Source organism: Myotis daubentonii, chromosome 14 (genome assembly GCF_963259705.1).
Source record: "Myotis daubentonii chromosome 14, mMyoDau2.1, whole genome shotgun sequence".
Classification (NCBI taxonomy): Eukaryota; Metazoa; Chordata; class Mammalia; order Chiroptera; family Vespertilionidae; genus Myotis; species Myotis daubentonii.
The window spans coordinates 48,513,428-48,536,486 of NC_081853.1; the positions used below are offsets into that span (position 1 = coordinate 48,513,428).

General features: G+C 38.6%; 1 non-coding gene across 1 annotated transcript; it reads right to left on the reverse strand.

The window, feature by feature from the left end:
* Positions 1 to 1,795: 1,795 nt before the first annotated feature.
* Positions 1,796 to 1,900, reverse strand: LOC132215982 (U6 spliceosomal RNA). Its single transcript, XR_009448671.1, has one exon. It is a non-coding gene; the product is annotated as a U6 spliceosomal RNA (small nuclear RNA).
* Positions 1,901 to 23,059: the final 21,159 nt, after the last annotated feature.

Sequence of the window (23,059 nt, forward strand, 5' to 3'; positions counted from 1 at the left end):
AAATCAGAATATAAATGAACTTACGTGTAAATTCAAATCATAAATTGCTGTGTGGCCACCTTGTGCTAATTTCAAGCTGCTGGCTCTCAGCACACTTGAAAAGGGGGAAAGGAAGAGTCTGTGCAGGAGCAGTTAGCAATTTGCCCTTTCTTAAAAGTCAGGGAAACCATTTTTTTAATTAGTCTTTCTCCATCTGAGCAGTTTGCAAAGGGCAAGATTTTCTATGTTCTTCATCTCTTCATCCAGCTGAGGAGCAATAAATCCTTTAAGTCTGTATGACATTTTCATGTGATCTTAACAAGTCAACAATACCTACCTCTTCCACCCTACCTGCAATGTCCCAGCAAGCTCTGTTCTGATCTGTGACATCATAACCACTTCCTCTCTACAAGTTGTCGATACTTTTTTTATTGTGGCAAAAAAAGGCATAATGAAATTTTCCATCTTAACCATTTCTAAGTTTACAATTCGGCAGCATTAAGTATGTTAACATTATTGTGCAACCATTCCCATAACTTTTTCTTTCTTTAAAACTATTAAACAATAACGCACCATTCTCTCCTCCCAACAGCCCCTGGCACTGACTATTCTACTTTCTGTCTCTTTGAATTTGACTAAGTACCTCAGTCATTATCACCATCCATACCCATATTTTTTCTTTTTTTTTAAATCCTCACCTGATGATATTTTTCCATTGATTTTTAGAGAGAGTGGAAGAGAAAGGGGAATACAGAGAGAGATATCAATGTGAGAGAAACACATTGATTGGTTGCCTCCTGCAGGCGCTCTGACCAGGTCCCAGGTGGGGGAGGAGCCTGCAACCATGGTATTTGCCCTTGACTGGAATCAAACCTGGGACCCTTCAGTTCACAGGCCGGCGCTCTATCCACCGAGCAAAACTGGCTAGGGCCCAGGTTTTCTTTCTTTAAAACCAACAGCCTATATATAGTAAGCAAAGTAAAGCATAAAGAATATAGTCAATAGTATTCTGATAACTGTGAGGTGTCAGATAGGCACTAGACTTATCGGAATGATTACTTTCCAAGGTATATAAGTGTTTAATCACTATGTTGTATACCTGAATCTCATATAATATAGTATGTTAACTGTAATTGAAAAAAAATAAAACAAATCCCTGTTTGTCCCTCCCCTAAGTCCCTGGCAACCACCATTCTGCTTTGTTTGTGAATATAAGTGGAACCATACAATATTTGTCTTTTTGTGATTGGATTGTTTCACTCAGTATAATGTCCTCAATATTAATTTATACTGGAACATGTAACAGAATCTCCTCCCTTTATAAGGCTGAATAATATTATATTGTATGTATACACTACATTTTCTTCATTCATCCATGATGAACACTTGGGTTGTTGCAACCTCTTAGCTAGTGTGAATAGTGTTACTCAGAACATGGGTGAACAATTTTTTTTTAATCTTAAGCTTTCAATTCTTTTGGATATAGAATTGGAATTGATGACTTCTATGGTAGTTCTATATTAATTTTTTAGGAACTCCATAGCTTTTGCCATAGCAGTTGCATCATCTTTTATTCCCACCAACGATACACAAGGGTTGCAATTTCTTTGCATCTTCACCAATACTTTTTATTTCCTGGGCGCTCAGTATAATGTTTTATAGTAGCTAACCGAATAGGTGAGAGGTGATACTTCATTGTAATTTTGATTTGCATCTCCCTAATGATTAGTAATCTTTGAGCATCTTTTCATATGTTTGTTGATCATTTGCATATTATCTTTGGAGAAAGGTCTATTCAAGTCCTTTGCCCATTTTTAAGAATAGGGAATTCTTCGTGAATTTATCTATCATCCTTACCAAGGAGTCATGTTCATCTTCTCTGTATCTTTCCAATTTTAGTATATGTCCTGCCAAAGCAGGCACATATTAGTTGCTGTTTTTTAATGAGAATTTTCAGTGTTTTATTAATATATTTTCCTCTTCCCAACAAACCATCCCCCAACTATTCACCTGTGTCCAATGTTTTCTCCTTTAAAAATATAGAAAGGGATTTGTATTTATTTTTAAAACTTATTTCTTGCTCCTCTTCAGGTCATCAGCTCTTGACATTGCTTGATCACTGATAGTCTTTGTGTTTTGGAGGGTTTGGTTTGGTTCTGTATGTGTTCACGTCTCTAGGTTTGGGGGAAAGGAAGATTTTAAGTTCTGGCTTAACTCTGCCACTTTAAACAACCTAATCAAGGTGGAGATGAGTAAGGAGCAATATTTCAACCTTGTATCAAAAGGGGACATAAATCTTGCTCTTTTTTTTCTTCATTTTAATCAGAAGTTCTTAATTTTCTCACCATTGATGTGAAAATCATTTATGCTTGCACTGCAACCAACATAAATCATTAACACAAAAGAATAGTAAGCAACCTTTAATCAATATTACTTCCTTCTATGCGACACTGTGAAAATGAAAGAATACAATTTGTCATTGATCGTAAGTCTCACAAACATTTAGCCGGGACCTCGTATCTTTCTAGCACTTACTTTGCTCCAGCCACACTGGCTTTCTTTACATTCTTAGGGCAAATCAAGGTCATTTCCTCCCCCAAAACTTTGCACATCTTGTTCTTTTTATCATTTTATCATTTTCATTGAGGTCATAGATTAACACCAACTCCTTGGAGAGGCCTTCCTGAAACCTAACCCAGTGGTGCCGCCTCTTGACAGTCACTCTCTATCATTGCGTCCACTTTATTTTCTTCACAGCGCAAATCACTTTCTGAAATTATGTTATTAATTATTTACCTGTGTGCTTGTTTATTGTCAGCCACCATCAGCAGCCATTCAAATATATGTCCCACGACTGCCAGGGCCTGTATCTTTGGTTGACCTTTATATCCTCAGTGTCTGAATCAGTGCTTGATTAATAGCATGTATTTAATAAATCTGTGTTGAATGAATACACAGTGATAAGGTCAATCAAGAGTCAGCAAACTTTTTCTATAAAAGGCCAGATAGTAAATACTTTAGGCTTTGCAGGCCATATGGTCTCAGTTGCAACTGTTCAACTCTCCCACTGTAATGCAAAAGCAATCAAAGACAATACAAAAGTAAATATGCATGACTGTGTTGCAATAATATTTTATTTACAGAGACGGGGGTTGGGCTTGATTTGGCCTATTGGCCATAGTGTGCTTATTGCTGGAGTAGATACCTTGTTATTAACTTTGGTGTCAGGGTGCACTAGGAAGTTGAGTCAGATGCTGGTGTTTGCCAGAAATTTGTTAGTAATAATAAAGAGCCAAAGATAAAATTGGATTTACTTCAAATATATAGGCAATGATTAAGATAGAGCATTCCAGATTTTCTATATAGCATTATGGCTCTAGTGCACACACAGGCTTCAGTGGGAAGAGGAATATTGGCATTAAATATAATATGTGAGTGGAAGAAAATACTTGAAATCATCTTTCATGTATAGCAGGGGTTCTCACACTTGAATGTGCGTCAGAATCACCAGTCATTGTATCCACAGAGTTGCTGATCTAGTAAAACTAGAATAGTGCCTGAGAATTTGTGTTTCTAGTTCCAGGTGATTCTGATGCTGGTGAGAAAGAGGCTGGAAAGTGGAGAGAAAACGCATGTTAAGATGTGAGTGAGGCCCTGGCTTGTTTGGCTCAGTGGATAGAGCATCAGTCTGTGGACTAAAGGACCCTGGGTTCGATTCCAGTCAAGGGCATATGTTGGGGTTGCAGGCTCCATTCCTGGTAGGGGGTGTGCAGGAGGCAGCTGATCAATGATTCTCTCTCATCATTGATGCTTCTATTTCTCTCTCCCTCTACCTCCCTTTCTGAAATCAATAAAAAATATATTTTAAAAAAAGATGTGAGTGAGGAGATATAGGTGATAATAGGGTTTGTGGGAATGGTAAGTAGGATTCAAAAACGAGAACATTTTCCAGAAGAGTAGCCTAAACATGGATTAAAGATCATTTGGCTGTACAGAAAAGGGAAAAATAGGACCCATATAACTATAACATTGTTATCTGGGGAAACAAGGTGAATGATCAATTTGTTAAATAAGATAAGGGGTCCCAGGAGGAGGTTTAAAGGAACAATATGTTTTATTTTTGTATGTGCTGTCTGTGGTACGTATACACATCCAAGTAGGATTGTCTAAGAGGCCTTTGGAAATATGGTTGAAGCTCAGAAATGGCTTCTGGACCAACACATACACTTTTGGTAGCAGTCAGGAAATGGTGGGTCATTAAAATCATGGGGAATGGTAAGATGGCCCTTAGCAGATGTGTGGGACAAGAAGAGGAGAAAATCTCAGGAAATCTAAACTATGCCTGGCTAAGTACATGTTGTTGTTGTTTTTCTTTAACAGAAGTACTAGACTGGTAGTCATAGAGCTGTACTTGATTAAGTATGTCATTTGCTAATACATTTCCTGATATTATATTGGATAAAATGAGATACTCTCTTTGACAATGAATGGTGCTAATACCTTGTTTTATGAATGTAGATAAAGGGTGTTAACACAAGAGCAAAACACTGGAGGAGGGTGACTAAGAGTGTATCAGCAGTCTCTCCCCTCAGCTGTATCTTCATTGATAGATTATTTCAGGCCCTGCATAGGTGGTCTCTCTTTATCCTTCTATTTATACTTCTACACCGTCTAATTTCTTGGTTGCTAAACAAACTCAATAGCAACCAACACATATTAAAATCACCTTTTTTGACTCTTTTCCCTAGCTCAGTAATCAATTGTTCAGTGTTACAAATTATTGCAGATACGAGTTTTATCAAATATTTTGAATTTGAATGACATGGGTAAGGAGCTGTTCAGATTGTTGTATGTGTTGTCTTGTCATCCTCCATTCAATCACTAGGCCAACGCTGAATATTGAGAAATGTTTGTTTTCACAATGTCATTCCGGCTCTGGTATTAATAACGATAAGTCATGCTGGCTGCTGAAACAAACAATACAGAATCTCAGTGGCTTTAAATAATTAGGCGTGTATATGCATGTGTGTGCATGCACAGGCGCACACACATAGCAGAGAACGAGGAGGTAGAGGGAGAGGGAGAAGGAAACAGATAGCTCTGATCTGGTATCTCTGGGAAGATGGATTTTAGAGGCTTGATGAAAGCTAAAACCTGGATCTAACTGCTACTTGCACTCTGCTGCTGCTTCCGGTTTGAAGAGCTATTGCTGATGCACCACTTACAGGAACCATAAGTCAACCAAGAAGGAGCTAATCTCTGTTTCTTCTGCCCAGTAATCTTACTGGCACAAGTAACAGGAAGGCAGCTTCAAATGAGAAATATAATTGTAGATTCCCAGCCCCAGCATTAGAGAGAACTCTAGAGGATGGGTGGATTTTGAGTTGAGCAACAATAGCTTAGTAAGAGGTGCAATGTTTTCTGACCTATTAACTGTACAGGTATTCTTGCATCTTACCCCAGTCCTGATAACCGAGTACTAATAGCAACTCATATTATTATACAGAGCATTGTAATTTAAAGATTAATGGTGTCTCAAATGAAATTCCTTGAGTCCAGATCTCTAAATGCTAAGATGATTAGGACTGTGATTACACTAGGGGGAGGTTGTTGCATTGCTTTTGCCAACACATACATTACCCGACCCTATCTATGCCCATTAAGGGTGGGTTTCATAGTGTAGCTCTGATTCTGCCAGGTTGTTTCCCCAGTGACAACCATTGGCTTGAAAAACTGAATACATGCGATTAATCATCATCTCATTCAAGGTCTCATCTTCTGCTGTTTGACTGAAATCTGCTCATCTCAGAAGTTGGTTTTCTCCAAATGTCCAATTCTCTAGTTCACTCCTGAGCAATAGATTTGCTGAGAAAAGTTAAATTTCCAAAAATAATGATATTTTCCAACTATTGGCAAAGTTGATACGTTCTGCTTAAACAAGCGTTCCATGTATTTCTTGCATTTAAAACAACTACTTTCAAATAACAATTTTATTAGGTTACATAATTTTGTGGGTTAGGAATTTGGGCAGGGCTCAGATGAGCAGCTCTTCTGCTCCAAGTGTTATCAACCTGAGTTACTCAGTGCTATTTAACTGGAGGTTGAGCTTGTCTAGAGCAGGGGTGGGCAAACTTTTTGACTCGAGGGCCACAATGGGTTCTTAAACTGAACCGGAGGGCCGGAACAAAAACATGGATGAAGTGTTTGTGTGAACTAATATAAATTCAAAGTAAACATCATTACATACAAGGGTACGGTCTTTTTTTTTTTAGTTTTATTCATTTCAAACGGGCCGGATCCGGCCCGCGGGCCGTAGTTTGCCCACAGCTGGTCTAGAGTGTCCAAGATAGCTTCATGCATATGGCTGCCATCCTCTGGACTGATCTCAGGGGCACCCTCTCTCTGTCAAGGGAGTTATAGGGATTATTTATATTATGTCTGCAGCAGGATAATGGGGGCATTTCACATGGTGGCTCAGGTCTCAAAGAGATTATGACAGAAACCATCAGTCTTCTTAAAGGCTCAGAAATGACAGTCACTTCTATAACCAATGCAAAGGAAATATATTTTCCAAGTTGCCTGTATCTTTCATGGGAAATAATTTTGTAAAGGAGGCATATGGCCACATACATGCAGGCAGAATTAATCAGATTAGCATATGCTGATGAACTGACTAATTAGGCTTTCTTAAGCAAGTCAGCATTCTCAGAAACAGAAACCAAACAGAAAATAGGCTTGGAAGCATGAAGTTCTGCTTTTCTAGTGATTTCACTTCAAACAACTGGAAAAATAAGAAGCATTGCCCATGTGCTCAGGCAGTTTCTCCAACAATGGTCTAAAATTATGTCTTAACTAGAGGCCCGATGCACAAAATTCGTGCAAAGCAGCTGGGCCCTCGCAGCTGTGATGGCTGCCTCTGCCTTGGCCCTTGCAGCCTTGGCTTTGTCTGGAAGGTCATCCAGACTAATTAGCAGACTACACTTTTATTATTATAGGTTCGGAGATTGAGAAGTTGAGCACAGCCATACATGAAACTCCACATGGGAGCAAGCCAGAGGAAAGGCCGTTTAGTTCAGTCCTATGTGTAAATTGTGAGCCTTTCCCCCAATAATACAGAGAATCTGGGATTTTTTAAAACAATAATATACTCAGGATCCATGAGGGCTACCACATCTTAAGTCTTTTACCTTGTATCTGAAGCATATTCACCACCCATCCTTTAACTTGTAACACCCTTGACTTGTTCCTTGTCTCAGCTCACTAAACTTTCCTGATATATCCCCATCCTTCTTTTAAGAAACTTATTATTATCCTTATTATTACTTTGCTTTAGTCAGAAGTGGAAAAGAAGTCTTCATTATGTAAAATGTGATATATAAATCTATGGGGAGTGCTTCTAAAAGTAGAATGTCTGCCAAATTATCCAGCAACTTTACCAGTGTGTAATTAAGTACTCATTTAAACTATAGTTTTGTATGTGTGAAGAGAGAGTGTGCAACTCAGAAATAGAAGTTGTTGTGGGGTAGTTTTTCTCTCTGTATTTTCAAATTATATGTTAGTCTCTGGTTTTGACAGCTATGACTTTTAAAGGAACAAAACTTGATTTTTCAGTTCTAGTAATATGGTGGCCCAGAGGACCAGAAAGCCCAGCTTGATGCAGAATACCTAAAATGTCCTAGATAAAATATATTATCTAGCATGAAATAAGACAGTCTTGAGAGGCTAGAGATCGAGAATAAAAGCAAATGTGGAACAATACTTAGATTTGATTATAAGATATTCCCTGGAGCATCTGAGTATCTCTGATAACTGATAGCTAAATATTGAAGTCTGCTTTTGTGGTGGATGGGAGAGAAAACCGGAGACGTGTGCAATGCAGGTGGGTTTGATACAAGACCCCAATACTAAGTTTGCATTTACGAACGCCAAAACCAATGGTAAAGAAAAAGAAAAAGAATGCAGAGACAGATCGACAAAATAGCTGTGTGTCTCATCCTTGACTTTGAATGGAAGGTAAAGTAAGAAAAAAATACGTAGAAATTCTGTGTATATGTATGTATTTATTCACCCATACACATACTCAATTACTTTGAGAATTGCTTTTAAAAAGCCCAGTCTCTTATAAGTTTAGACAAATTCATATATCTGTGTGATTAAAACTCACTCAAAGACAAACAATTTAGTTTAAGGTGATTCCCCATCGCTTAAATGCCTCTCAGTTAAGAGTAGAGGAATAAAAATATTCTCTGGTGAAACATAATTTAACCCCAGGAATCAAAGATGTTTTACAGATGGTTTCAAAAAATGTGAACTTCTCAGTAGCAAAACAAAAAAGAATAAATTCTAAAAATCCAGTATACAAAAAAGCCACTATGAACAGAGATTATGGTGAAAGGAAAAAAACAGAATAAAACAGATCAGATACATTAAGACAGCAGACAGAAATGTTTATTTAAACATACTAGTATTAGTATAACTATTTAAAGATTGCATTATATTATGAAGAAAGAATAAGTAACTATCAAATTAACAAGTGTATTTATAAGATCAGAATAGACCTTCTAACAATTATATATATAGTTGTAATTTTTATGTACATAATATTTACATAATTGGGAAATCACTGGACAATTTAAATAGCATAGTAAACACAGTAAAACAGAGAAGTAGAAAAGTGATGATATATCCGATAATGCAGCAGACTACAGATATATAAAGAGAAGGAAAACATATAAAAAATGCTAAGTGACACTGTTGAATGGAAAATCTCAAACAGAGACAAGTGGAGATCTAAAGAGAAAACCTGAAATGGAAAAAGTTAATATTTGAAAAAAAAATGAGGATTTTCCAAAATTTATGAGATGAAATCATCAGATTTAAGATGACCAAAGAAACCCCTATATTAAAAATTGGAATAAAATAAAACAGTGAAAATACCTGACCCATATATCATAATTTAAGTATAAAAGACAAAAGCAACAGGAACTATAGTAGCCAGAGAAAAAAATAGATTTTAGGAAAAACAATAAATAAACTGAGACCTGGCTTCTCAAAAACAAAAGGAGGTAGAAATCAGTCTAACAATATCAAAATATGGACAAGAAATAACCCAATCTAGATATATATTTAACCTCAGGTTGGGGATAAAATTATGACATTTTAAAAAACAAAACATGTTTGCTATTTAAAGACTCTCATTGATGAACTATCTAAAAATGTGTATCTCAGATAAAAGGATTATTAAGCAAAGAAGATAGTAAATATATGGATAAATGTAAAATGTTTACAACAGAAATGCATCATTTTGTGTGAAAAAAAATAGGTAAACTTTAAATGTACAAATTTCATAACAGTAAGGAGGGGATTCATTTACTGGTAACAAATCCAAGATCTAATAATAGACTTGCCTAAATAATAAGCCTTAAGAAACTTATTATTATCTTTATTATTACTTTGTTTTAGTAAGAAGTGGAAAAGAAGTCTTCATTATGTAAAATGTGATATATAAATATTTGAGTTCTGATCTCCTTTTGCATTCTTTTTCTTCTATTTCCATTTGCACATTTGCCCATTGAACTATCTTCAGTTTTCCTAATATTGCCTTCTACTGTGACCTGTCTATTTTTAAATATATTTCTCAGCATGGATATGGAATTTTCATATTTGGAATGCCCATTTGATGTCTCAATTCTATGTTGACATTTATTCATGTTATCTACTTTTCCCTAAATTTTCTTTAATATAATGATCATATTTTAAATTGTCCTAGGTATATTATTAGTTCTTTCTATCATACTTATGTATTTTATTCCCTTTTTTCATGTCTAGTAATTTTTTTAATATGTTTTTATTGGTTTTTAGAGAGAGAGGAAGGGAGAGGGAGAGATAGAAACATCTATTAGAAATATCAATTGGCTGCCTCTTGTGCGCCCCCTATTGGGAATTGAGCCTACAACCAAGGCATGTGCCCTGGCCAGGAATGCGACCTCTTTGTGCATGGTCAGATTCTCAATCAACTGAACCACACAGGCCTGGCAATATCTAGTAATTTTTAATGTAATGCCAGACATTGTAGTAAGAGAGTCATTGAGGCTGTAGATTGCTGTATCAATCAATGAAAGTCTGCTTTCCTTTTGTTAGGAAAAGAGTTGGAAAAGATGATAACATTCACCCAATTTAAAATGAACGAGTCAGGGGTGGGTTATAGTTTAAAAGACACAGTCAGTATTTATTTGTTTGTTTGTTTGTTTGCCTAAACTCACAACCAGGGTGAGCCCAACAAGGATTTTGAGAGTCTGGTCAGTTTCAGTTCCTTGAGCTTGGGGGCAGGAGAAGGGCAAACTGTAGGAGACTGTGCTCCATCACTTAGACTTTTCAACTCAGGCTCCAGCCTCTGAATCCTTGTAACGTTAACATATAGAACAGTCTTGGGAGAAAACAGAAATTGTGTTTGATGCAGGACTTCTGCCCTGTCGGTGTTTGTTTTCTGAGAAGCACAGGTTTTGGCTTAAATCTCCAGCTTCCCAAGTAGCCACACACCCGGGAAATATCCCCTGGGTAAAAATGACCATGGTCTTTGTTCCCTCAAGCTTCTAACTTGTTTTGTTAGTGCCAATAATTGTTCAATCATTTACGTATTTCTGCTACCCCTAGCAGAGCTTATCTGCCTGAGCTAGGCCCTCAACCTGCATTCAGAAACAGAATTACCCACCCACCCCAAATTTAAAAGTTGGAGATTTTTAACTAGAATCAGAGATATTCTCTCCTCTCAAGAATTTTAATTTCTTTTAGATTCTTTTAGATTTACTTCTAGGTATTTGGCTATTGATATGCCATGTCTAATTATATCTTTGAAATTTATTTCATGATCATTATTAAATATTAAAATATATTAGTATTTATATTTTCATCAAATTGCTAAATTCGCTTATTAACTATAATGCCGGGAGCCGGTCCATCTTTGCTGTTTCAAGGGACCTGGCATATATGGCATACTTTTCTTAATATGTTTGCTCACCTTCTTGGCGCTGTGTTTTAACCAAAGTCACCTCTCCGAGAAAGGTTGAATCCCCAGGTAGGGATTTTCCCCTGAAGTTAGGGAGGGAATAAAACCCCTCAACTAAGTGCCAGGCGGGTAATTAATCCCTTTAACTACGAACAATCATGCTTAAACTACATAATCTTTTCTCCCTGGAATGGAGATAAGAAACGCCCTAACCTTTGTAATAGAGATTGATAGGATTGAATCAACTGGTATAAATACAGTTGTAACAAGACAGAAAGACTCAGAACTCAGGAGACAGAATTCAGAAGACAGAACCTACACGGAGCCTAGAGACAGAAGAACTTCGCTGGCGAGAGCATGCCAGAGGATCCTGGACCGGGACTGGCCTTGGAGCCTAGAGACAGAGCCTAGCGGGAGAACATGGCAAGGGATCCTGGACTGAACCTGACTACAGAGATTGGCAGGAGAACCTGACTGGAACCTGGACACTGAACCTGACTGGAGAGCCTGGACAGAACCTGGCTGGAGAACCTAGTGAGGGAACATGGCTACAGAACCTCTCTGGAGATCCAGACCAGAACTTGGCTGGAGATCTGGGCTAGAGATCCTGGCTAGGCTGCTGATCAACTGAACGCTGTCTCCGTGACATTCCTTCTTCGCCGACTCCGTCCACACCTTTGGGGAACCCCTGGACCCGCTGGGGTTGGACCCCGGCATCTGGCGCCCGAACAGGGACCCCTAGGTAAGCGCCCCACACTCGGGACGGATCGGACTCCACCGTAGGAAGAGGGTGGATAGTCTTCGCCGACTCCGTCCACACCTTTGGGAATGCCTGGAACAGGATTCCCCTAGGTAAGCCCCCCTCCCCCATTGAGAACTCCCACACTCGGGACGGATCAGACTCCACCGTAGGAAGAGGGTGGATAGTCTTCGCCGAATCCGTCCACACCTTTGGGAACCCCTGGAACAGGATTCCCTTAGGTAAGCCCCCCCCATTGAGAACCCCACACTCGGGACGGATAGGACTCCACCAGGGTGCTACAGACCCCCCTATAGAGGATAAGTAGGGTAAGAAGGTGGATAGTACAGAACTTAGATTGAGAAGATGTGCCATACTGAGTCCAAAGAAAGAAGACTCTGTATTGATTCTTAGATTGAGAAGATGTGCCATACTGAGTCCAAAGAAAGAAGACTCTGTATTGATCTTTAGATTAAGAAGATGTGCCATACTGAGTCTAAAGAAAAAAGACTCCGTATTGATCTTTTAACATATATGCTTATTAGCAGAGGAATTAAGGTTACTCCCAGTCAGACAGAACATTTTATACAAGAAATACGTCCATGCTTTTCTGAGGAAGGAAAGGTGCCGGAAAGGTAAATGTAGAGGCATGGGAGAAGGTAGGCCCAAGGAGCCTTATCCTTAACCCCACTGCAGCCTTTCCACCCCGGGAAAGTGCAGGATTGGCAAGCTCTCCCTGGGGTGATAGATCAGGACTCAGGTAATAGCAGAAAGCGCCAATCCTACTCTTAAAATGGATACAAGAGAGCGTTTCAGGTTTTTCTTTTTAATGCTTGCTTTTAAAAAATAAAAAAGGGGAAATTTGCCGGGAGCCGGTCCATCTTTGCTGTTTCAAGGGACCTGGCATATATGGCATACTTTTCTTAATATGTTTGCTCACCTTCTTGGCGCTGTGTTTTAACCAAAGTCACCTCTCCGAGAAAGGTTGAATCCCCAGGTAGGGATTTTCCCCTGAAGTTAGGGAGGGAATAAAACCCCTCAACTAAGTGCCAGGCGGGTAATTAATCCCTTTAACTACGAACAATCATGCTTAAACTACATAATCTTTTCTCCCTGGAATGGAGATAAGAAACGCCCTAACCTTTGTAATAGAGATTGATAGGATTGAATCAACTGGTATAAATACAGTTGTAACAAGACAGAAAGACTCAGAACTCAGGAGACAGAATTCAGAAGACAGAACCTACACGGAGCCTAGAGACAGAAGAACTTCGCTGGCGAGAGCATGCCAGAGGATCCTGGACCGGGACTGGCCTTGGAGCCTAGAGACAGAGCCTAGCGGGAGAACATGGCAAGGGATCCTGGACTGAACCTGACTACAGAGATTGGCAGGAGAACCTGACTGGAACCTGGACACTGAACCTGACTGGAGAGCCTGGACAGAACCTGGCTGGAGAACCTAGTGAGGGAACATGGCTACAGAACCTCTCTGGAGATCCAGACCAGAACTTGGCTGGAGATCTGGGCTAGAGATCCTGGCTAGGCTGCTGATCAACTGAACGCTGTCTCCGTGACATTCCTTCTTCGCCGACTCCGTCCACACCTTTGGGGAACCCCTGGACCCGCTGGGGTTGGACCCCGGCACTATAACACTATATCTAAAGACTTTTTTATTTTCTATATAAAATTATATTTGCAATTAATGGCAGTCTTCTTTCTTTGTTTCCAAATCACATGTTTTAATTTTTATATTTGCCTCTTTGTACTAACTCAGATGTAGTCCAGTGGTATACAGACCATTCAAAAGAATGTTTTTGTTGGTCATTTACAGCTACTCTATATAAAATTAAGAAACTACTCTTATTCCTGGTTTTCAAAGAGGTTTTTTTTTCTCATAAATTGCTGATAAATTGTATCAGATATTCTTTTTTTATCTGAGATGATCATAATTGTTTTGCAACCATAGGAGAAGTTGATCTATATTTCTTTTCTTTTCTAATATCATTGTCAGGTTTTGAGTATCGGGGTTCTGCTGTCCTCATGGAGTCACGTAGGAAGACTTCCTATACCTGTTGGTAGAAGTTACTACTGAAGGTATGTAAACATGGAGATTTCCATGTTGGAATTACTCAATTGTAGAATCTGTTAAGTAGTTGGAGAGTAAGTTGTTGTTTTATTTCTTACATTAGTTCTTAGAAATTATTTATTTATTGGTCAATTTTCAAATGCATTGCCAAAATTCATAACATTTTTGTATCTTTTTTTTAAAATATATTTTATTGATTTTTTACAGAGAGGAAGGGAGAGGGATAGAGAGTTAGAAACATCGATGAGAGAGAAACATAGATCAGTTGCCTCCTGCACATCTCCCACTGGGGATGTGCCCACAACCCAGGTACATGCCCTTGACCGGAATCGAACCTGGGACCCTTCAGTCCGCAGGCCGACGCTCTATCCGCTGAGCCAAACCGGCTTCGGCAACATTTTTGTATCTTTTTAATGTCAGAAGAATTAACATATATGCCTCTTTTACTTCCAATAATCAATATCTTTTTGTGTCTCTATTTGTAAAAGAAAATCTCTCTTGCTACTGGTTTATGACTTTTAGTAGTCTTTTAGAGTAGAATCATTTGGTTTTGGTGGTCTTTTCTATATTTTATTAATATTGAATTCCATATTATTTTCTTCTTTCTGTTTAATTTGCTGTTCTATTTCTATCTTCTGTAGATGACTGATTTTTAACCTTCTTTCTTTTGTAATATATAAGCATCACTAACTTTTCCAACTTTTTTCATATATAGTATTTTTCTCTCACTGAATTTAATGTTTAAAATATTATCTAATATTGTCTAATTTTTGTCATTAATCTTTTATCCATTCATTTAGAAGAATGTTTTAATTTCAATTTATTTCTGTTTTTTAATGTTGTTTTGTTATCAATTTTTCACTTGGTTTGGATTTCAGAAGGGGGAATCTCAGTATATCAGTCATTTGAAATTTGTTGAAATTTGCTTTGTGGTATAGATTTTAACAATTTTTGTAAATGTTTTATGTGTGCTTGAAAAATATATATTCTACTGTTTCGAGGGGTGGTGATTTATTCATCAATTATGTTTATTCATGTTGCTCAAATCTAATACATGACTTAATGTTTTACATTTATTTGATGAGTTAGTGATAGATTTGTGTTAAAATCATCCCCTTTCTCTTCACTTGCTATGGTCAGAAGGAGGAGTGACAAAGAGCTACAATTAAACTTTCAGGAGAGATAGGTAGATAAATGTTTATGATTGTTTCAAGAGTGTGTATATATATGCATATGTTAAAATTTACCAAATAGCCCAGTCAATGTGTTTCAGTGGTTGAGCATCGACCCATAATCCAGAAGGTCAAGGTTCAATTCCAATCAGGGCACATGCTTGGGTTTCAGGCTCGATCCCAAGAAGGGAGTGTGCAGGAGGCAGCCGATCAGTGTCTCTCATCATTGATGTTTCTATCTCTCTTTCTCTCTCCCTTCCTCTCTCTGAAATAAGTAAAAAAGATATTTTAAAAAGTTAACAAACAGTATGCTTTTAATATGCCAAATTTACTCAAAAAAGAAAGTAAAGAAGTAAATACACATGATTATCTTGATATATGCTGAAAATCATTTGCTAAATTACAACATTCATAAAAGAATCTATTAGTGTATTAGTATTTGATAGAAATTTCTTATTCTATTGTGGAAAATAGTAACCCCCTCACAAACATCTACACATCAATGGCTATTAGGTTAACTCGTGGTGAAAAATTTAAAACTTTCCCCAGTGAAAACAGAATGATTTAAAGTCACCCACGCCCTAGCTGGTTTGGTTCAGTGGAAAGAGCATAGGCCTGGGGACTGAAGGGTCCCAGATTCGATTCTGGTCAGGGCACATGCCCAGGTTGTGGGCCCGATCCCCAGTAGGGGGCACGCATGAGGCAACCAATCAATGATTCTCTCTCATCATTGATATTTCTATCTCTCTCTCCCTCTCCCTTCCTCTCTGAAATCAATAAAAATGTATTTAAAAAAATAATAAAAAATAAAGTCACCTGCTATTGCTACTTAACCTATGTACAGTTGAATCTATACACAAAATAGAGGTCTTATAAGTATTGACAGGTGAATAAGTAAATGCATAGGCAAAGGGTCAGACAAGTGTATTTCTAAGGATATTTCTAACTTTAGCAAACTTTTCCAGCTGTGGTTCTTGGGAGAACTATGCTTTTATGCCCTAGATTATTTATTTTGTTTGGTGAATGAACTTGTGTGACTCTAGACTGGCACTAGTCTGTGCCATCCTTAGGAGAACTTAAAACGTTGTCACTGTGATTATTTTCTGTGTTCTGAAGCTCAGATGAAGAACTCTGGTGGAATAAGACTTACAGAGGCCATAATTCAAGAGTCTATTAAATTTGTACAGATTTCTTAGTGCTGTGTCTGGGGGTTGAGCAGGTGTTATGTTTAGCGACTCTTCTTCAAAAGTTGACTTTTCTGAAGTATTTTCTCGATGGCAGACAAAACATAGTGCGCTGACATCTACTGTATAAAATGGCTATCCTCCATTTCATTCAGTCTCTTCCATTTGCTCAAGAAGTCTTAGAACTTTTGTACTGCCTTCAGTAAGTGTTGTCAATAAGAAAGAAACTTTATAGGTTACTGCTCAAATGCAAAATTAGGAATTTTTCAATTTAATGTCAGTATAAATTAATTTATCTCTGTGCAGGTAGCATTAAAATTAATTACCCTAAAAAGGATTAAGATTAGAAAGTAATGCTGCCAGTGACAAAGCTCACTAACAGCCTTTATCACTACAAGTTGATGAACTACATCTAATACAATTGGCCTAATTATAATTTGTTTCTTTAGCCAGGTATTCTTCGCTTCACTCTCTAGTGATTATTTATGGGTCTCAGTTTGGCCAATTAAATTTCTCTTTCCACTCTATCCATTTCTAAGACTGATAGTATATAGATGTCAGCGTACCTGTGTTCTGTATAGCTAAGAGCTGCAGTAAGGAGACAAGAAATAGTGAGGCAACAAGAAATAGTTTTGTCCTAGAGAGCAGGTCATAAAACAAGATGTAGAGTGAATAATAATTCTTTTGGGTTTCCACCTATTTCTCTTAAGTGGAGTTGCTGGAATGTATTTGAAGCCTAATTATGCCATAGACCTCTGATATATTCTAGTTGATTCACTCCCACAAAACACTTTTATTTTCATGACAAATAACAGAACACCCAAATAAAAGTAACTTAGCAGTAACAAAAAATGTTGTTATTTTTTTCTATAAGACATAGTCTGGAATTAGAGAGTTTCACATTTGGGAAAGTAGCTAGTGAATACCTTTAAGGAACTCTGCCTGGCTCCTACACTACCAGCCACAGGATATCAGGTGTGGTTGTTTTGTTTTTAAATTTATTTCTTGTACCTATGGGCTCCTGTTGTTTTCAGATGATTTCTATAACTCTAGGCATCAGGACCACATTCAAAGGCTAGAAACAGGATAGAAACTAGGACAGTGAAAATTAATCATCAAATGATTCTCTCTTCTATTATTAGAAAAGAAAAATAGTCACGTGGCCTTCTCTTCTTTCTCATTGGTCAAAAATTGGTAATATATTCATGTTTACAAAAAAAAAGAGAGATTGGGTATATTCCTGGATTTTCCATTGTTTTTAGTAAAAAAGCCATGGATGTAATAGCTTTTGAGTATCCAACTAAAAGGGTATTTAAGAGGAAGAATGTCCCTTTTCTGGTAAGTGGAAATCTCTATGGCATTTTATTTCTCCTCCTTATTTATCCTGAACAACTGTGTAAATTTCATGGAGGGACAAATTTGAATTCATGTACTTGGATTTATAGCAGTATTTCCAGCTGAGTTCTAATTGAACATTAGACTTCTATATAATAAAGAGCTAATAATATGCAAATAGACCGAACAGCAGAACCACCGAACAACTGGTTGCTATGACGTGCGCTGACCACCAGGAGGCGTGTGCGGAACATGACAGGTGTTGGCCATGGCGGGATGGTGGAGCAAGTGAGCGGGGGCACCAGACCAAGGTGGGGTGCCAGTCACTGTCATCAGGGCGAGCCTCTGGTGGTTACTGAAAATTCTTTGCTCCTGCGTGTCACAGTCCCATCTGGTGCTCACACCCACTGCCAGTGCCCAGTGCCTGTCCCAATCACTCAGCACCATCATTGGGTGCAAGTGGCAGCTTCCAGCCCTGATCACCCCTGAGGGCTTCTCCACCTCCCCCTGCTCCAGATGGGCAATCGGGGCAGCAGCTGCCACTCGCATCTGCTGACAGCGCCGGCCCCAATCACTCCACACCATCAGCCGGTACAAGTGGGGCCAGCGCTGTCAGCATATGGGAGTGGTGGTGGCGAGAGTGGGGCTGCTGGAAGACAGGGGACTGGGGGCTATGGCTGGAGGGGCTGGGCAGGGGCACAGAAGATGGGCCAAGACCTGCCCCTGTGCCTACCACAGCCTCATGGCCCACAGTTCCTTTCAAGGTGCACAAATTTGTGCACTGGGCCTCTAGTCTACTATAATGAAGATAATCAAGTAATTCATTGTCCAAGATAGACATGTTTAAGAGTGAAATGAGAACTAATTACTCTTGGACAAGAGAAAGCTCAATAATATCCAGAGCAAACTGGTACGAATGATCACCTTATTTTTAATAGCTGTATTTACATATCAGAGCCACAGTATCACTGTTGGTTTTATTGCCAAGCAAGGTGAAAAGGCCAATTTAATAACAAATAAGACCTTTGGTGAAAGAGAGAAGCAATTACTACCAAGTGGTGTCTGAAACCATAGATGATTCATATATAAAACCAACATGTAGCTCCTTCTCTTATTCATCGCCATTGTTAAGATCAAGGAATAGATGAATCAAAGGAGAAATTTACAGATTTGACCATCAAAGATATTCCTCAGCTGCCCTTGACAAAAATTCTCACTCTGATTACTAAGACTGTTCATTCCAACCAATAAACAATGGACCAAACAAGCAAAAGTAAAATTATCATTAAAGCTGATACAAAAAAGGGGTTAACTGCCTCCCAAACCTATTAACTGATGGATCAATCTTCCTATGCAATTTTACAAACAAACAAAAAAGGTAATAGGGTTTTCACCCATATTTTATCACAAGCTTGTCATGAGTACATTTCATATTCAGAGCATGCAAATGCACATCAACTTGATTAATGAGCCCATTAAAAATATTGCATTAAGCCTAGACAGTATGGCTCACTAGTTGAGCATTGACCTATGAACCAGGAGGTCACGGTTCAATTCCCCGTCAGGGCACATGCTCGGGTTGTAGGCTTGATCGCCAGTGAGGGTGTACAGGAGGCATCCCATTGATGATTCTCTCTCATCATTGATGTTTCTATCTCTCCCTCCCTCTCCCTTCTTCTCTAAAATCAATAAAAATATACTTAAAAAAGAATATAAGCAATCCATGTTAGCACACATTATCAAGTACATTCTACTGCCTTATTACAATGGGTTTGGGGGATGGTCAGATATTACACTCATCTTATAATAAAAACAAGACTCACAGTAAGCTTGCTCAAGTTCATTCTTCCAATAAATGCCACTACAGTATCTTCAATGCAGCCCTTTTGAGTACAGGGCCACTGTAATCTTTCTAATATATCAACCAGTCCTTGCTCAGAGCAGGTACTGCGGCATCCTCTGGTTCCTAGACCTATGGGTATAAGACTTTGTCCATGAAGCTGAAGGATCATTTGTAATGCATGACAGCCTGCATACTCTAAGTGTTTGCTATCAAGTACTCAGCATGCAGATTTTCAGGAATTAATATTAGCCCTTGTAATTTGCCAGGGGTGATAAACATCATGACATTTAATATACAGCATACAAACAGAAAGAGAAAGACAGAGGAGGGGAGAGAAATATGTGGTTGAAATAATAATAAGAAACAGATTAGAGAACTTGAGTTTGATCCAATTTTATATAGAGACTAATAGATTTTTTGGAAAATATGTAAGAAAATACTCATTATGAAAGTATCTAGCACAGTCGCCTACACACAGTAGGTACTAAAAAAATATTTCTGGCTATGTACTGCTGTTAAACCTTAGAGAGAGCTGAAATGGTACCCTTCCCTTCTATAAGAAAGTAATGACCTGCTTTTCTTAGAATCCAGATATCTAAAGTAGGGCCTGAGAAGAAGTCAAGGGAAGACATATTATAGATGTCGTATTTTTCAATCTAGTGGCCTCCTTTTTGGTTTTAGAATCTAGGGCTCAGTGTCAGTGGCATATTTAGGTTGACCTCAAAATGACCACAAACTAAACTGTATGTAAAATCTCCATTGCAATTTGCTGCTCTTCATCTCAGTAAGCAGTGTCCATGCCCAAAGCACAGGAAACGGCCGATCTGATTCTGGTGGAGTCAGGAGATAGCCCATAGAGTACCAAAGAAGCAGGTGTCCTATAACAGATATAAGGGGTTTGCATTTGTGTGCAAGTTTAAGGTACCAGACAGTGATGGGTGTTAGGAGTGTGATAAGAGGAAAAGACATAAGTAGGATGGACCTAAAAGGCAACATCAACATAAAAAAGCCAAGAAGTTTGTTTTAGCTCATTTTAACACAACATATTGCATTGTAAGTACCAGGAAAAGGTGCATGTTTACATCAGGATCTAGGAGTGAGAAGGAAATATGTATAGCATAATAAACGCAGTTCTAATGGTATGGATTGGCACCTCAGAGAAATTGCTTATTAATTTTAAAAGTTAATTTAGAAGTCATGAAATAAAGGGTGCCAACTATACAATCTTGTTGAGTAAGGAAGTTAAATGTTACTTAGGAAAAATAGACACCAGTGGAGAATACAAGCTGGACCACTTGCATAGTGTGATCAGAGAGGATGCATTTCTCCTCAATGGCATTCTTTTCTACTGGTCTTTCACACACACACACACACACACGCACACACACACACAGAACACACACACACACACACACAGAACAAACAAACAAAAAAACACAACAACAATAGAAGTGGGAACCAGTGCAATCACCATGATCCTATGTAACATCAAGAACTTTAAAAAGTGTGTAAAATTAAAAAAGCAATGTAATTACTTAGAAGCATTCTTTTAAACTGAAAATAGTTATCTCTTATATGGTAGGCATGATACTTAAGCAATGGGCATTAAAAGTTAAATAGAACACAGTGCAACTCTTCAAAAGTGCAATTGAGAAAAACACACACACACTGACAATTATGTATTGGAAAGCAAAGAGTTTTATTAACTACTAGAGGCCCGGTGCATGAAACTCATGCACGAGGAAGGGGTCCCCTCAGCCCAGCCTGCACCCTCTCCAATCCAGGACCCCTCATGGTCTCCGGGATCGGGCCTACACTGGCAGTCAGACATCCCTTTCCCAATCCTGGACCTGTGGCTCCTAATCGCTCGCCTGCCTGCCTGGTCGCCCCTAACCGCCCCCACTCCTGCCGGCCTGATCACCCCTCACTGCCTCTGCATGCCGGACTGATCGCCCCTCACTGCCTTTGCATGTTGGCCTGATCACCCCCAACTGCCCCCCCCTGCCAGACTAGTTGCCCCATGCAGCCTGCTGTTCAGTTGTTTGGTCATCCCTCACTAACCCCCTGTCGGCCTGGTCACCCCATGCAGCCTGCTTGTTTAGTCATTTGGTCATCCCTCACCAATCCCCTTGCCAGCCTGGTCGTAGGCAGCCATCTTTGTGAGGGTGTGAGGGTTAACTTGCATGTTACCACTTTATTATATAGGATATTTGGCTGTTTCCAAAAAAACTTTTTCATACTTTATTTCATCTGATCCTTTCTAATGCTGTGAGACAACAATCTAGTATTATTAGATTTGTTATTCCTATCTTGAGATACAAATCATGAAACTGAGTCATAGAAAAGTTTATTGACTGAACAAACCATGGTTAGAATTTTGCAGAACAAGAATCCAGGTTTTCTAACTGTGAATGATTGATTTTTGCATTCAAGTAATAATAGTCTGCCAAAAAACAAATGGATTTTCCCCCTACTGTTGCAATGGTGACGATACAAAGCAAGACACCATGTACATAGAAAATCAAAAAATCAATCATACCACTCAATGATTCTGTAAATTATCTGGAAAAGTTGTCCCCATGATGTTTTTTATCTGGATTGTCTGCCTCGTTTACTGATTTGACCAAACATTCTGGCATGACCTCAACATAAGACTCATCGCCTAACACATTGGAAAAATATTTCACCCAATGCCTCAAAATGTCACTTACATAACCTTCCCAGATTGCCTTGCTGCCACTAACACATTTTTCTAAAATGAAAACTATCAGAGGAGGGCAACAAGGACTGCATAATTCATTCAGATGCTTAGTAAATAATAAAGGTTAGGTGTTATCCACTATTATTTTCATTTCAGTGATGGTGGAGGAGAGAGAAGGTAGTGAGGGGGTGAAAGAGGCAACCTTAGATCTCCACAGCCCTTTCCAGCTCTGCAAGTCCCTAGTTACCTGGAGGGATGCTCAGATATGTGTTACATTGGTTGTTCTTTGTGTAACTTGGGACAACCCTTTCTTCTTAAATCTGAAGATTGATGGTGGGGAAATGCTACCAGAACTTGTCCTCAGAATTGACAACCTCACTGTAAAGAGATAAAAAATAGATAATGAAATATATTTATTAAGTGCCTGCTGCATATTAGTCACTTTGACCCATTTAAAACATTGCACTATAAAGGTACATCTTCAGAGATGGAATCTGAGTCTCACAGAGGTTACACACACCTGTGACCAAGCTATAATTGATGGTAAAGGAAGTACTCCCTTAGATCCGGGCAGTTCCTATGGTGCTAATGAACAAAATGCTTCTGAAGAGCCTAGTTGAGAATAATGCTTATGAAAAAGTCACTAGGATGAAAGCTGACACTGAAGAGGCATGAATTACCTGAAATGGTGAAGAAAGAACTGGCTTATGAACAATGAGTTTGGGAGTCAGGGTTAGATGGTGATGTGTCTTTGTATTCACAAATTCAAGGGTTGTATATTGTTCATCGTTGATCCACCAAATTGTGATTCAGCTAGATTAGTACATCTACTTTAGGCTTCTGTATTATTTGACATCGCATCTGTTATCTCTTGTGCCACACCTCGCATGTTCTAAGTCCTCCTTTATTTCATCCATCACTGCAACAGATAACTTAATGCAGGGTGAGCTGACAACATTCGCAGCTGTCCTAATGTATAAGTTTTCTTCCACAGGTGTTCTCAAAGACCATAGCC